Source organism: Columba livia, chromosome 1 (genome assembly GCF_036013475.1).
Source record: "Columba livia isolate bColLiv1 breed racing homer chromosome 1, bColLiv1.pat.W.v2, whole genome shotgun sequence".
Lineage (NCBI taxonomy): Eukaryota > Metazoa > Chordata > Aves > Columbiformes > Columbidae > Columba > Columba livia.
In genome coordinates, this window is record NC_088602.1 from 123,586,538 (window position 1) to 123,602,167 (window position 15,630).

At 39.5% G+C, this 15,630-nt stretch overlaps 1 long non-coding RNA gene across 1 annotated transcript in view; it reads left to right on the forward strand.

Annotated features, from left to right (window-relative positions):
* The first annotated feature begins 1,507 nt into the window (after positions 1-1,507).
* LOC110358882 (uncharacterized) overlaps positions 1,508-15,630 on the forward strand; it is a 311,012-nt gene continuing 296,889 nt past the window's right edge. The window contains exon 1 of the long non-coding RNA XR_002413695.2: positions 1,508-1,705. This is a non-coding gene — a long non-coding RNA (uncharacterized LOC110358882). The remainder of the gene's footprint in view (positions 1,706-15,630) is intronic.

The window sequence follows — 15,630 nt, forward strand, 5'->3', positions numbered from 1 at the left end:
TAAGGTACTCTGTCCCTTTGGTGCATGATCTTCCATGGTTATCCTTTCTCCTGCTTTGTGATGAAAAATGTTTGAGGTGCCCCTGTGGTATTAAATTGTCAGCAGTGCCTCTGAAAACTTAAGAGGATATAAAGCGTACGCAACTTGAGGCACAGAAGTTACTAATGTATGCAGATGATATTGTGTTACTATGAAAAGACCTAACAGCATCTGTCCCAGAAGCATTAAATGTTATATCCAGATTTGAAGTCATCTCAGGCTACTGGATGAAATAACAATACCTTTGTCAAAACGCTTTCCATCAGTTTTATTTGCCCTGTGGAAATTGAAATGGAAAGCCAACAGTGTAACTTTCTCAGGAATGGAATTGAAATACGTGGTTAAACTGAATGGTTGAGGAGAATGCGGGCTAGGTGATCAGAGAAAGAACAAAGGCAACTTTGAAAACTGAACTGTGCTCTGTCTCAGTGTATGGGCAAGTCCCTGTGAACTGAATTACATTAGACCTAAATTATGCAGCAGGGCCTCCTGATAAGTAAAAGCTGCACTGAGTTCTGCATCACCCTTTGCTGATCGCCTGGACTTTCTTTTCAGCTAGCCTGAAAATACATCAAAAAGGGAGGGAAAAAATTAGGCAGGTTAATAAATGGTATTTATTTTGCTTTGGTGCAGATGAATGCTAATCCAGATCACTGTGGAGTTCTTTTGTGCTGATGGGTTCTGGCTGATGACAGGGATTTGAGAAGCACATGCGGAGGGAGAGGGGGTGGGGAAGGGAAAAGCAGAAGGGGTGGGAGGCATGCCTGTAGAGGTAAGGGACAAGGTTTGCAGGTGTGGGGAAGCAGCTTCCACCCAAGGGTACTTATTGGAAAGGTTTTGTGTCCATTCAGGTACCTCTTGGGTATTTCTGATGTCCCAAGATGACTTCTGCTCACCTTCAGGACAAAGCTGCAACATTTTCCCTTTTTATACCTTTTTTTCCAGGGATTTTTTTATTGAATTCTTTACTATGTCCTGCCTCCTCTGATAGAAATGGGGCAGCGAACAAGGCAGCCTCGCTATCTTAGAGGGAATTGCAGCCCATGGAATTAGGCAATGAGCAAGATGAAGGCAAGAAAATGACCATTTTTGTTGGATTGTGGAGTCACCAGAGCAATCTTCGTTATCTCTAATGAGGGCAATCAAGAGTGTTTGTGCAACTACTCACAATCATATGTATAGCACACATCAATGCCAGTATCCCTCAGAGGCAGCAGGTATAACAGGAGCTCAAATAGTATCCTGTTTTTCTGCCATTCCCTTCTCGAAACATACAAAAAGTAATTTCCCTGTTAGTTTCAGGGAAGGGGGCACAATAAGAAGTGAAAGCCTTATATAAAGGCAGCTTCAGCATTTGCCACATTTTACCCTTTATTCAGTGACATCTGACACAATTCAATTACAGCTTGTCAAAAGCATTCTCCACTGTGGAATAGAGTGGAAAAACAGATTACACACCAATGGCCGTGGACTGTTACAGTCAACTAGGGGACTAACGAACTCTTGGCTTTCTTAGCAAGATGTGCAAAGAGAAGGGGAAGCACACTGAGAGAGGGGTAAAATTGGAAAGATCAAGACTACAGCAGTGGAAGAAAATGTGAAATGCTGGAGATTCCACGGCTTTCAGCATGGAAGAGCAGCGGTGCTGCACCCTGCACAGGCAAAGGTTTGTGAGTGTCTGGGCATTGGGAGAGGAGGGATCCTTTGGGGGAGAGCCAAGTTCCCTGTGCTGGGATGGGAGGATCCCCTTAGTTCCTTTGGCTATCTTAGAAGAAAAATGTCTTTTGAGGACATCTATCGTGAAAACTGCGGGAGGCTTGCTTTATGTTTGCAGGGTGTTTAGCTGTGGGTATTTAAATAGAGTATTGATACCTGTTTCTTGCAAAATGAATGTCTGTATTGGTGCAGTGTTCCTATCACAAAAAATTGATTTGGTGGGAGGAAATTTTGAGATTCTGATCTGGCTTAAATAGTCTGTTTTGTAGTAGAATATGGCTTACTGATAGGGTGATTTAACTTTATGCAACATTGGCTACAAATGAGAATCTTTCTTCCAGGGGAAGCTTGAACAGCATATACTGGTAGTCGCTTAACTTCCAGGTAAAAGTCAAACTTCAAGTTCTCAGTTATCAGTTTGTCAAAGTTGGATTAGAGAGCACAGGGCACCTGCAGTTGCTAGTCTTAGCTTTTAGATGGTGCTGCTCTGTGCCCACTGCCTGATTTTTGACTAAAAATGGGTTTTTTTCTAAGGCAGATCATAGCAATCATGAAACATTTGTCAGCAAAAGCTTTCATTGGCTGATCTTCCTGGTTGCCTCCCAAGATCTGAGGCCAAGTTCTAATGGCCTTTGAAGGTTTTATTTTCTTAGCAGTTGTACATGGTTTTCAACACGGGCAAACATTGTAGAGCTCCCATGGCTCCATTTAAAAAATGTGTTTCAGGTGGTACCAAAATAAAATGTCCTGATCAAAAAGTCGCATCTATTCTTGAGAGAAAGGGATGGAACATAAAGCTGGCTCTTCTGCCAGTCTTTGTATTTCATTGAAGAATTTCCACTCCCTACAGCTATGTTTAAGGTAGTCATTTACATAAATATTTTCTCGCTGTTTCACTTTGCGATGGTCATATGGATGTGGCAGTATAGTGGTCACTTATTGTTGTGCCATGGTGATGTAATCCTTCACAGTCTCAAGGGAAATGGATCTGTTACCCTGAAACCACAGGTAATAATTCTATAGTAAGATGTGCTGCAAAAGTTGCAGAACTGTTGAAGCGGATAGAAGCACTAGAAGGCAGCACAGCTACCCAAATTTGACTGAGTCTGGCGCTTCAGCTGATTAATGATATTCTTAGCTTGTTCTTTCCAAAATGCAGTTTCACTGATGTATGGCTTTCATCTGTGCTGACCATATCTGTTTGGCCTGACCTGACTTCTGACAAGGCTAATCAAACAGAGCAGTCAAAATAGGCAAGACGTCCGTTTACATGCAGTGTCAGAGCAGCTCCCACAATGATCCAAGCGAGGTTTGTGTTACCTGTTGCTGTGCCTCAGTCACTTGTGCCATCATGGTGTAAGACGTGTCAGGTGTGGGCCCTGAGATAACCCCTCCTGATGCTCCCTTTGTCTCCAGGAACTTTCTTTGCTACTGGGGAGATCTCTAGAGGCCAATGTCTTGCTTCAGTGGGACTCTGGAATGAATGAATGCCTTTCAGACCATCTTCTGATGTACTTTAGTACAGCACAGACTAACAAGGCAATGCTTCTGTCTCTGAGTAGCTCTCCTTGCAGCATCTTAACCTGTTCAGGATCCCTTGATCTGAAGGCACATAAAAATGTAGCATATATTTTAGATGCACTTTCCTGCCTTTTTCCTTAACATTCTCGGTGCTTATTAAATGTCCTACCCTAAAAGAGGAAGGAGGCTGGTGCTCTGCCGTGACTTAAACAGGGTAAAGCCCAGAAGTGTAATGCACAGTAGGGAGTAGATGGAGCAACATTAAAGTAACAACAGAATGGTAGCTTCATTTTTTAAATTATTTCTGCCTTGTTGAGAACAGTAAGACAAGCATGTGTGTATTACTGAGAATTAAATGATGGTTTCTAGACCGAACTTTTGATTAGATTTTGCCCAGAAATAACTGTGCCCCCAAACTCCTCATTCAATCTGGCTGACAAATAAGGACTGCCTGTATCAAGGGGTTTGGTGTTGTGTGTGCATTGTGAACATATTGAAAAGGGTCTCCTGTATCGCTAGTTCCAGTTCCTTGCTTTGGTAAGTCTCCAGTATGCCTGCCATAAACTGCTAAAACCTCACCTCAAAGATTTCGGTTTTCTTGTATCCACTGGAATGCCATTCTGGAATTATGTTACTTGAAATTCAGAGAAGTAAATGATCAGTTCACGTCCCTGCCTGCTGGTGTTCACTACCACACCAGGAACAGCTGCTACTTCCTGCATTTGGTTGTGGTGGGCTATGAAAAGCAGGGAAATCTGTAACTGACGGAGTTCTCAAAAAGTGTTTTTCTAATTGTCCCAAAGTGAACTAAGATGATAAGAGGAAATTCAGAGAGATATATTATGGTTTTGATAGGTTTTTTTTTTTTTCTTTGTTGATGTATTTTATAGTAAAAATCTAGCTTTTCTGAGTGTGTGATTAAGTAGCTGATAGAATAATTCCTTACAGGGAGGAGAAAATGCCAGAACATTTGAGTAGTGTAAAACTAGACTGCAGAGAGGATTAGAAAAGGTACAAGCAGGCATAATTTTGTGTTGGCAGGAAGTAGACTTAATAGCACTTTTTTTAATCTGTAATTTTTATGATTCTCTGGCTAACCAGGGAACTGTTTAATGTTCCTGATACAGCCACTGAAGGTAGAAGAAGGAAGATTGACATCCCCAGCACTGTTATAATTCATTTCATTACTTCACACAGGTCTTTTATATTGTCACGCCCATAAAGCGCCAGTGTGTGCACTTATAGCCAATTCATCTTTATATACTGCTGCTGGTCCCATTGAAGTGAATGGCAAAACTCCCATCAATTTTAATGGCAGTGGGATATGGCCCATTTTGTAGATATACAATGTATATTTCCTGCACACACTATTCTTCGTGTATAACGTGCCTCTCATCCAAGAATGTTTTATAAAGCAACTAAGTCACAACCATTGATGTAGTCTCCAGCTGATGGGATAACGTGATCTGTCTTCAAAATGAGACTTAAAAGCTGACATTTATTTATCTATTTATTTATTTATTTTAGGCACAGCATGCACACAGAAGGTCTCCTTGTGTAAAGTTATGTCTTTGGAAGATTTGCCCAAATAAATTGCAGGAGCTAACTATGTTAGAAATAGGTGTTACACTTGCAAGGTTAATATTGTGCTTCAGCATTTGAAAAATAGGAAGCATCAAAGAAAATTGAAGGCAGCATGGATCAGTGGGTTAGTATATTACACAGCAGTCTGCAGCACCAGAGGCTAAGAAAGGTCTCTTTTGGGAAGCATCTGTTTCAACAGCAACCCACTCAATTAGCAAGGTACAAACAACAAGGAAAAAAATTAATTATTGATTCTTTGGATATTTTAGCTAGAGTTGTTATTGAGAAACATTTTAAACAGTGGTATGGTGTCTGTTCCCTCCAGAACCCACCATCCTTGACCTTATTTGAAAAAAAAGTACAATGTATGAGCCGTATTTTTGTAGCTGTAAACCCTGTTGATTATGCATTGAAAGATCTGGATTCATAGCAGCATTCAGCATGTGCATACTGAAAATGGAATTGCTTGACAGTCTGATGTCTTCACTCAAGAAGCTTCTTTTCTTCACAATAATATTATATATGCTGGAGAGCAGTCACGCTCCCAGCTTAATGAGAGAACAGGGTTTGTAGAGGACTCAGATGGGAAGTCTGCAGTTTAACTAAAGCTCTTAGAATGTAGTTGTGAGTTATGTGCCAGTAGAGACTAAATAATTCAGCACAACAGCTGATGGATCACCTCTCCTTACTGCACAATACATTCTTCCACTTAGTACTTGCTGCAGTCAAAGGTCCTGGGATTGGATTATGCAAAGACTTAGGGACTCTTTCCTTGGCTGGATGTATGCAAGGGTTTATCCAGCTTGTTGAAGTACCCTTTCCTTTAGTTGGCGGCATGACGTTGAAGAGTATCTCTTTATGAATGTGTTGATTTTAGTAGCTGTGCTGTGTTGGGGTGATACAGTAATTGAACAAACACCAACCTTCTGAAGGACATTAGCATTGTCTAAATGTACAGGCAGTCCACTTGCATCCAGTCCCTTACATCCACTCTTGGAAAACAGTAGTTACCTGAGAAACTTACGAATTAACTGGTTTTGGTTGTCTGTTTTTCACCATCTTGGTATTTTCAGAGGTTTGTTTGTTTGTTTTTGCTAAGTAGCCTTTTTGGTTTTAATTATAGATACAAAGTTGACTTGAACTGCTGGCTGGGATTTATATTCCTATGTGGTTCTCAGGAGAATGCAGACCTTGAACTCAAGTGCTGAAAAGAAAAAGTGCTGAATACAGTTTCATGTAGAGCAATGTAGCAAGTGCTGAAGTGTGCACTGTAACATAATTCATTGTAAAGCATCTATGAGCCACTAGTATGGCTTTGTGGCGAGGATGATGTTGTGGCAGTAGCACTAGCCTGAAGTTTAGGAGGTCAGAGGTCAGTTCCTAGTTTTCCTGTTAATCTCTTTTGGGCAATTTGCTTCTGATCTGATTTTCAGAAGCCCTTAGTGTAGGCGTAACTCTGCTGCCAAAATAAAAAATTCCTACTGACTTATCTGAAAACAGAGTTAAGACTTATTGAAGCACATTTTCTGTTTTGTTCTCAAAGTCTCCAGGTCTCATTTTTACATCTGTCTACCAAGAATTATGTGTTTTACATATAGAAATGATGCGAGGACAAATTCACAGATACATTTGAGCCACACAGATTTTAGAGTGACAAGAGTCAAGCTGGGCCCGGTAGCATTTGTTTACTTTGTAAAGATCTGGTTGACTCCACCAATTTCCAGAAGCTGACTAACCTTGGAATTTATTTTTTAAATTATGAGGCTACTTTCTAATGAGAGGATTTGTTATTTTTGCTGTGAATGTACAATGCTTTAATAGCAGAGGGTGAGAATGAAAATGCAGAATGCAAACTTCTAAACTTAGTTTTTCTTTAGTCTGAGATACGCAGCTGCTTTTTTTAAAATTATTGATGTTTGACCCAAGAATCACTAAGGCATGTTTTCTTTTTCTTGAAATTGCAATATACAAATTGGCTCCCAATGCAGAAGAGGTGTTTTGGAAAAGCATTTACAGTTGTGGGGTTGCAGAGGCAGGGAATGTCAATAGGGGACATTATCGAAGTTCACTCTTTGAAGGCTGGTGAGCTGATTAAAGGAATGCAATATTTTGTGGCTTTTGGAGTTGTTAGACAGAAACAGTGGTTTTTTGGAAGGGAGAAATGGATACTAGTTCTGATAAGAAGGGATGTCTGAGAAAGAGCAGGAGAAGAGATAGGTTCAGCTAAAGAGAAAAATAAAATTATCAGACTTTATGCTAGATGTAATTACTATAGTTAAAGCAGCACACAGGGGCTACAATTGAAATTAGTATTACACATAGTGGTACATAGAAAAGTATGCATAAGATGGATTTTGATCCCCAAATTTCCCTGGTGGTGGATCCAGAATACTGTAGGGTACACCAAGTATTTGGAACAACAAGTGGAAAGAAAATTGAGATAACTATCGTAATGACTGGAATACAAGATTGTCAGATATTTCTAAATGTTTTCAGGTGACAGAAAACCTGAATAAGTGTCTTAAAATGAAGAGTCTCAGGACCAAACAGAACTCTGAACAGCTGTGTTTGTCCCCTTTCTATGGTCTGATTTGCCTAAATTTGTAGATATGAAGCTTCTCATGCTATGCAAGCAACAAGGTCTCTATCATTAAAAGCTGGGAAACTCCAAGTTCATGAAGTTGGAATCCTATGTCTGCTTAAACTGGAAGCTCGTTTTCACACTGTATTTCTGCAAATGAGGGTGTAATAAGCTGTGTCTGAGAACAGACAGAATTATTATTACAGGTGACCAATTTTGGATGAGTTGTTTTAACTTCATACACTGGACAGTCTCTTGGACACCTGTGTGGAAGAAGACATGTCGTGGGGCAGAGTTGTTCTTTGCCAGCTCTACTGAATGGATCCACACTTTCCTCTGGAGTGTTTGACAGGGACTCCTTGCAGAGATTCAAGATTGGACTAGATAGGCTTTCTTGGATACCAGAGGGAAATACCTGTGTTTCTATGAAAAATGGTCTGAACAGTGGTTTTTTTTCAAAGAAGTAATAGAAAAAAAAAAAAGCTTCCCACTACACACAGATGTACACACAAACAGATCCTTTTAGTTTAGACTCTTCTGCCTGAAAGATACTTACAGATAGAGTGTATTTAGGTTCATGGGATCAGAGATAAGGAAGTGAAGGCTGATTAAACACACTGGGGTACGATTTGTTTGAGGTTTTTTTTTTTGTTTTATTGAACCTGTTGGATTGTTTTCTTCTATGTATTTTGAATAAGCAGAACATTTGGAAGGAAAAAAAAAAAACACAACAACCAAACTGTGCTAGGAAGAAATGTCTTAAAAATCTTAGACCTTCCAAAGTTTGGTTTTTGTGTTTGTGTGTTTGTTTTTGTTGGTTTTGTTGTTGCTTTTTTTGTGGTGGTGGTGTTATTGTTAAAGAAAAGAAGGTGGCAAAATTGCTATTTCTGAAATGGACTATAACACAAGGAGAGTATACAAAGGTTTCTAAGAAAGCACATCCTCCATTGATCCCTGCATTAAAAGGAAAACAAGAAGTCTCCCTTTCGCTCTTTACATGATACCTTTAGTCTGTCTGAAATGGAGTAAGGCTAACAGTGGCTAAGTGACCTATGTGTCAAAGTTGTATTCACTTTCTTGGAGACTGAGGACTGAGGCTTTCAAAATCCTTTCAGCACTTTGAAAATGTTAACTTAAAGCTCAAAATGGACTGAGTTCCGGTCAGTTCTACAAGGCAGCTCTCCCTCCCAGCATCTTCCTTGCTTCAGGTATACAACTGCTATTGCTGATGATGGATGAGAAAGTACATTTGATCTGCCATAGTGGATTTTAATGAAAACGTTGTTTAGACTTGTTTTCGAAAAGAAAAGGTAATTTTTTGTTGGAATACCTGGAACTGATTTACACTATTTAATTAGTCATTGTTATGATTAATAAAGCAGGACCAGGCATGAAGTGGTGTGTGAAATTTTGCAGTAGCAACAGTGGTGCAGGCAGAACTTAGAAATGCCATAATCCCAGTTGATCTCTAACAGCCCATATGTCTAACTCAAATTAGGTGACAGGGTGTTGCAAAGATGATACCTTTAGGAAGAGAGGACAGCATGCAAATGCCTGATTCTTGTGTAAAAAAGATAATTTCAGGCTGCAAATTGTTGCTTGGGCTAAGTATTTTCCAAAGAGTCCAGCTGTTGTGTGCCTTCAGTCTCCAAAATGTATTTGGACCCTGACAGCCCGCTTTCCAGGAAGATGAAAGTTTAGGCCTAGGTACAGAGAAGCCCATATAAGAACACAAGTATTATACATTTCACCTTCAAAAGAATGTAAGATCCATAAGAAAAGCCCCATTCCTTTGGAACTGGGTCTCTTTAGCTTGGAGGAGACTGAGGAGTGACCTCATTAATGTTTATAAATATGTAAAGGGTGAGTGTCACGAGGATGGAGCCAGGCTCTTCTCAGTGACAACCAATGGCAGGACAAAGGGTGATGGGTACAAACTGAAACATCGGAGGTTTCACTTAAATTTGAGAAGAAACTTCTCAGTGAAGGTGCCAGAGCACTGGAACAGGCTGCCCAAGGAGGTTGTACAGTCTTTCTCTGGAGACATTCAAAACCCGCCTGGACACCTTCCTATGTAACCTCATCTAGGTGTTCCTGCTCCAGCAGGGGGATTAGACTAGAAGGTCTTTTGAGGTCCCTCTGAGTCCCTAACTTTCTGTGATTCTGTGACAGCTTGTGCTACGCGGCCAGCAGAGTGGTCACTCACTCCTTTTGAGGCATCTTCTCTGCTCTCGCTGGAGCAAGCCCAGGGGGAAGCTCAGCCCTCCTGGGTCACCTTGCTCCCTTTGTTGCTGCTACTTCTTGCTCTGCAGCACAGTGCGCTGGTGTAGCACCCTCTGCCTTTGTGAAGGGAACTGTTTTGTTTCTTTCTACTGAAAGTTTTAGGAGAGTCAAGAATTGTAGGAGAGGCAGAAGCAACACTAGATGGAGATGAGCAGGTTGGCTTGGTTGGAGAGGGAAGAAAATGAGGGCTTAAAGCAGTTACAATAGCATCCAAAGTAAATACATTTGAGCAGAAGAATTGACAAGGTTTACTTCTATGATTTTAGGAAAGCTGGAAGGCATATTAAGTGGCACTTTCTTGCATTTTGTCTCCCAGCAGTCATTTTTTGCTGTATTGGGGGGCAAGTTATTGGACTAGCTATGTGTCTGGTCAACGACATATGGCTATATTTAGGAGTTCTCTCGGTAAGATGGCTCACTTGACAAGCTCCTCCCCTCAAAAAGGGCAGCATTTAAAGGGAACTAAATGATCATTAAAAACTAGTCTTATTATTCAATTTATAGAAATATTATGACCCCAGGCTGCTTTTGGTTTTCAAATTCCTGTGGGTAAAAGGTAAATGTGAAGATTTTCCTTCAAAATGGCAATGGTACTTAAAATTCAGCAAAACTTATACCCAATCTTTGTTCTTCTTTCTTTGCTGTACTCTCTTTTTGATACCATTGTTTCAGAGCATTGATAAACCTGAAAAAGCCATCCCTAAACACAGCCAGTTTGACAATGGCCTATCCTGGAGGAAGAAGTTAACAAATACAACAAGTAATATTAGACTATTGCTATGTTAATGCCTCTGGATGTTTTATGCAGTATGTTTGTTCAGTGAGCCTAATGACATGAGAGCGAGATCAGATTCTCTCCCCTTTCTGCCTTTAACTCACACTCTTTAATGGCAACTTTACGATGACTTCTTTGAACTTTTGCTCTCGTACTCAGATCGAGACGTGCATAACCGATGTTAACATTTTGTCTCTCAGAGGCTTCAGCTGGGAGCACGTTTCTGTTCTATAATATGTAAATATTATTCAGTTGAACAGAATAAGTGATTTTCTCACCTCTCCCAAAAGGTATGATTATGCTTACACTGAAGTGCAAAGTCTATTTTGAATGCCAACCTAGTAAATTTACTGGAGGATGGGAAAACAGTAAAAGTTAAGTGGTTGTTTTCTTTCAAGAATCCATGCAAACTGGAGTAAAAGTGAAGTTTGGCATCAGGTCATTGACTTAATTTATATTGGATCTGAGCTACGGCAACCTCTACTGTAGAGGAACTGTCTCAGCTGTTACCATATTTGCATATAGAGTCAGTTCAAATCTCGCTTAGTTTTACTTCTGTATTTCTAGGAAGGATGAGTCTGTTGAGCCTTGCATTCAGGCCTGTCAACTCATTTCAACTTGTAGCTATTTCCCAGGACAAATATTATAACACATTTATCTCACAAACCTGTTCCATTAAAGGATATCAATACATATGTTAGACATAAAGATTTCCTAACTGCTCTTACCTTGTAGCAGCCCCTGTTGTCTTGAGTCTACATGCAGAAAACTTTATCTCTTGTCTATGCTAGAACATCCTTTGCTCTGTATTCTCTCCCTACAGACCCATTGTACTGTGCATGCCATATTTCCCCTATCAGGGTTGGCAGGTATGCTCACAGGCTTACAAAGGATTAGTTAAGAAATTATCTTGAGACCCCTGTGTCTGATGCAAATATAAACAAGTCAGCTGCAGTTTTTCTCTTGCAAAGGAGATGGCATAAAGGCAGTGCTTGAAAAATGGAGGAAAATACATAGCGCTGACAGGGCAGCAAAACTGTGGAGCAAATCTTTAATTAGGTATAAATTCTCTCTAAGAACAGGTGCTCATCCACTGTTGTAAATTCTCACAGTTTCAGCGGAGCAGTAGTAGGCAACGGCAGCAGGGTATCTGCTCCATCCTTTGAGAGGGAAAGGCTTTCTGGAAGTTTTCACTTGCAAGATCCAAGCTTTCATGTCACCTTGGCTGAGCAATTAGTTTAGGACTATAATCTCTAGATGGTCTGGATATGCAAGCCTAATGAAGTGTAAGTAGTGTGCTTTCAGGAATAAAACAAAAACAAACCAAAACCACAAACAAAACAAAACAACAAAGCAAACAAAAAGCAAACAAACAACAAAAACCCCCACAAACCAACCAACCAAAACAAAAACCAAACCAACAAACAAAAAAACAACCAACCAAACAAATAACCACAAAACAAAACCCAACCAAACAAACAAATAACCACAAAACAAAACCCAAACAAACAAACAAACCCACAAAAAAACCCAAACCAAACAAACCCCCACACCACACAAAACCCCAGCAAAACTCTGAAGGTTGCTTCCTTCTCAGAGGAAAGGGAATGGTGTCCCTTTGTTTCCCATACAAACATGAACTCTCTGAAGACTTGAACGTACTTTGTAGCTACTAGGGATTTGTTTGGCTGACAAAAAGTGGCTGAAGAGATAGTACACAAGAACAACCTGGAAAACAGGGCTCAAAGAAAGGGAGGTATAGACCACAAATAACAAGCTACTGACTTGTTTCCCTTTTTAAACATAGAGTTTTCTCTAACTTACAGCGTAGGCAAGCCCAGTCCTATCCTACCTAAAATTTTCTGACTTTATTCTCAGAGTAGAAGTTGAAAACTACATAGTTTATGCAGTAGAATCATAGAATATCCTGAGTTGGAAGGGACCCACAAGGATCACTGAATCCAACTCCTGTCCCTGCACAGGACAACCCCACAGTTCACACCATGTGTCTGAGGGTGCTGTCCAGTCTCTTCTTGAACACTGTCAGGCTTGGGGCTGTGACACCTCCCTGGGGAGCCTGTTCCAGTGCTCCACCACCCTCTGGGGAAAGAACCTTTTCCTAATGTCCAACCTAAGCCTCCCCTGGCACATCTGCCTGCCATTCCCTCGGGTCCTGTCATTGTGCTTGCAAACAGAAGTTTTCTATCTAGTCCTGTTTGAATTCCTGGAGCTGTAAATGAGATTTACTCAACTTTTAGAGTCTGGAATGGTAATAATCTGCATATCTCTCTCTCTCTATATATATATATGTATACTGGTATGTATATTCATGGAAAGAGTATATTAAAATGTAGTGACACAAAAGTAATTTTCACTTCCATTTCAGAGAATAAAGCAAATCCATCTTCTATTGGTCATACTTCTCCCACATTGGCTGCCTCAGAGAATGGGATTTGAATTGTTCAAATGAAATTAGAATGTTGCGGTCTTGACCTGAATAGAAACAAGAATAATAATAATAATAAAATTATATCAAGATGCCTGTGTAATCTCTGAGGCTTCTAGGGCTGTTAATTTGTGAACACTGTTAATTCAGTAGTAATAACATCCTATATTAGTGCAGCTGAGTGTCAATATTAACACATGATATTATATGCATTAAAAATGCTCCATTTACATTTTTTTTTTTCTAACATGCATGACCAGTTTCAGATGTAACACTCTAAAATTCATATTCTATTCAGCCAATCCAGATCTCATTTCATTAGACAAACACTGTACAGGAAGAAAGTGGATCACATAAATGCCACTAATATTATTCATGAATTTTCCTACTGCAGTATGTTGGAAATATGCTACAACTATTTTGTTATAAATGACTTTGTTTTAGTTCTCATGTTCTATTTTTGTGTTTTTTCATTGCTATTTAAGAGGGTTTGATTCATTTCTGCGGCTAAAATTCAATGCTTTACTGTTGCCATTTGTTTGCTAGCATTGAAGATAATGTTCATTTCTCTTACCTCCTTTCCACCTTCCTGCTAGTGTCTGGATGTCAATCTGTATCACAGACTGGAACCTCAAATTGCTGTAGCTTTTCACAGAACAGGGTTGTGGTGGTTTTTTTTGGTGTGCTTTGGATCAGGTACAATTTATGACTGTTCAATACTGTTTCAACTCCTGTACATCATAGTTTAATTACCTGTTGTCTTCTAATGTAAAGCTGTTGGCATACTGGTAGTTGCTGTTGGATGCTGTATTGTAAAAACAGCCCAAAATATGGGAATAGAAATAGATACATTATTTAGTGTATATATATAGTATAAAATTATTGTATATGTAAAATATGTAAGTAAAAACATGTATAGTGTTGCATATGGTCTAGGACAACTGCAGGGTAAGTCTTCTTGAGGAGTCTTATTAATGGAAAAGCTCCAGTCTTAAGTTGGACTGTGCTGTAGCATCTAATAAAAATATTATCTGTGACATTAATTTCTATAGGGTACTTTAACACAATTTAAAACTAAGATTCTATCTAATAAATTCCACAGGTTTTCACAATAATTTGTGTAAAAATCCATGTCATTTCTATGACATTTTCAATAAGAAGTACAGTATCTTCTACTTGCGGTTTGGTAAAGTCCTAGACCAACCTGTGGTAGAAAATGCGAAAGTAATACACTCTTGACAAGAACAGGTCTGCGTTTCTTGAGCATTGTCAATCACCTGAAAAGATCACTTGTGCATAGTAATTCAAGAATACTCTTTTATTGGTTATGGTTTGTGTCTGTTGAATGCCTTTCCTGGTCTGTCACTAAAAAACTGATGTGCAGCCTAATGGTGGGTTTGAGCTTCAAAAGAGAGAGAGTGCTGAAACAGAGAGGCAGGGAAAGTTGACGAGTGCTGCGAGTTCTTTTTAGTGAGAGTACTGCAGCTATTATAATTCATAAATCTTCTTCCTCTTCTCTCGCTTTCCTCTCTGTTTATAGAGGAGCAGAGGCCAGCGGGAGAGTTGGCTGATCCTGGGGCATTGCGTTATCTCCGCTTTGTTTCACTACATTTCTGTTCTCACTAGTCTGGGCCCCTTCTGGCGCACTTCATCATTCACATGGCCATGAGGTCTTGGGGGGTTTTCCAGTGATGGTGACATTACTCATCACATTACATCTCTGAATACTGTCTTCAGCAGTTGTGGGCAAGAGTGCAGTTTTTCTGAAGAGCTGATGTCTTGCTTGACCATGAAATGTCAACACCATTTCTTGCCTTTTTTTTTCTTCCATCTGCTGTGGAAGGAAAAGGGAGTAATGGGCTCAGCAGATCAGATGACTTGCTACTAGCTCTTTTATTTGTTGGCCAGGTCGATTTATTTTTATTAATTCCTTGTTTATTTCAAAGCAGGTGAAGGGATTAGATCAGTGATTCTAATCCCTTCTGATCAGTGAAGGGATTAGATCAGTGATTCTGATTCACTTGACCAAACAAAATCTCTGGGACTGACAGAGTACTTTTAGTACATTACTCCAGTAATGATTAGGCCAACATAATATAAGCAGTTCTTAAATTGGTATTTACACTCACATATGAATATTCAGTAATGTAATATTTTTGGTGGCCAAGCTGTTTTCTATAATTAGTAGGCCTTCTTGTCAGATAATACCAATATATTGATTGGTACAAAATTACACTGATTAGAGAAATCTGAAAGGTCTAAAGGGTCAGAGATGTGCTGCTTCTTGTTGGTGTTTTGTTTCTTTTGACTATGTTGAGATGTGTGAACTGGATTTTTTCAGACTTGGTGGTTAAGGTGTAACAGTCATCATTTTAAGACAAAATTGCTATTGCTGCTGAATTTCTGTAGTCTCTTTTCTATCCTTTCATGTGTGACTTCAGTAAAGTTATTAAAATTTCTACATTCTGGAGATGAATAAAAAAAATATAAAAAAATTTATTAGTACAGTCACTCTTTACTACCAGAAATCCACATTGTATTTTCACAGAAGATTGCTGTGCAGAATATTTTGAGTTATAGCTTTATTTACATACACCCACGATTTTTCCAACAAAGGGGGTGTTAGTAAATCCAAGCCAAAAGGGAAACAGCAATCAAAATACAGAAACATGTTCAGCCTCAGTC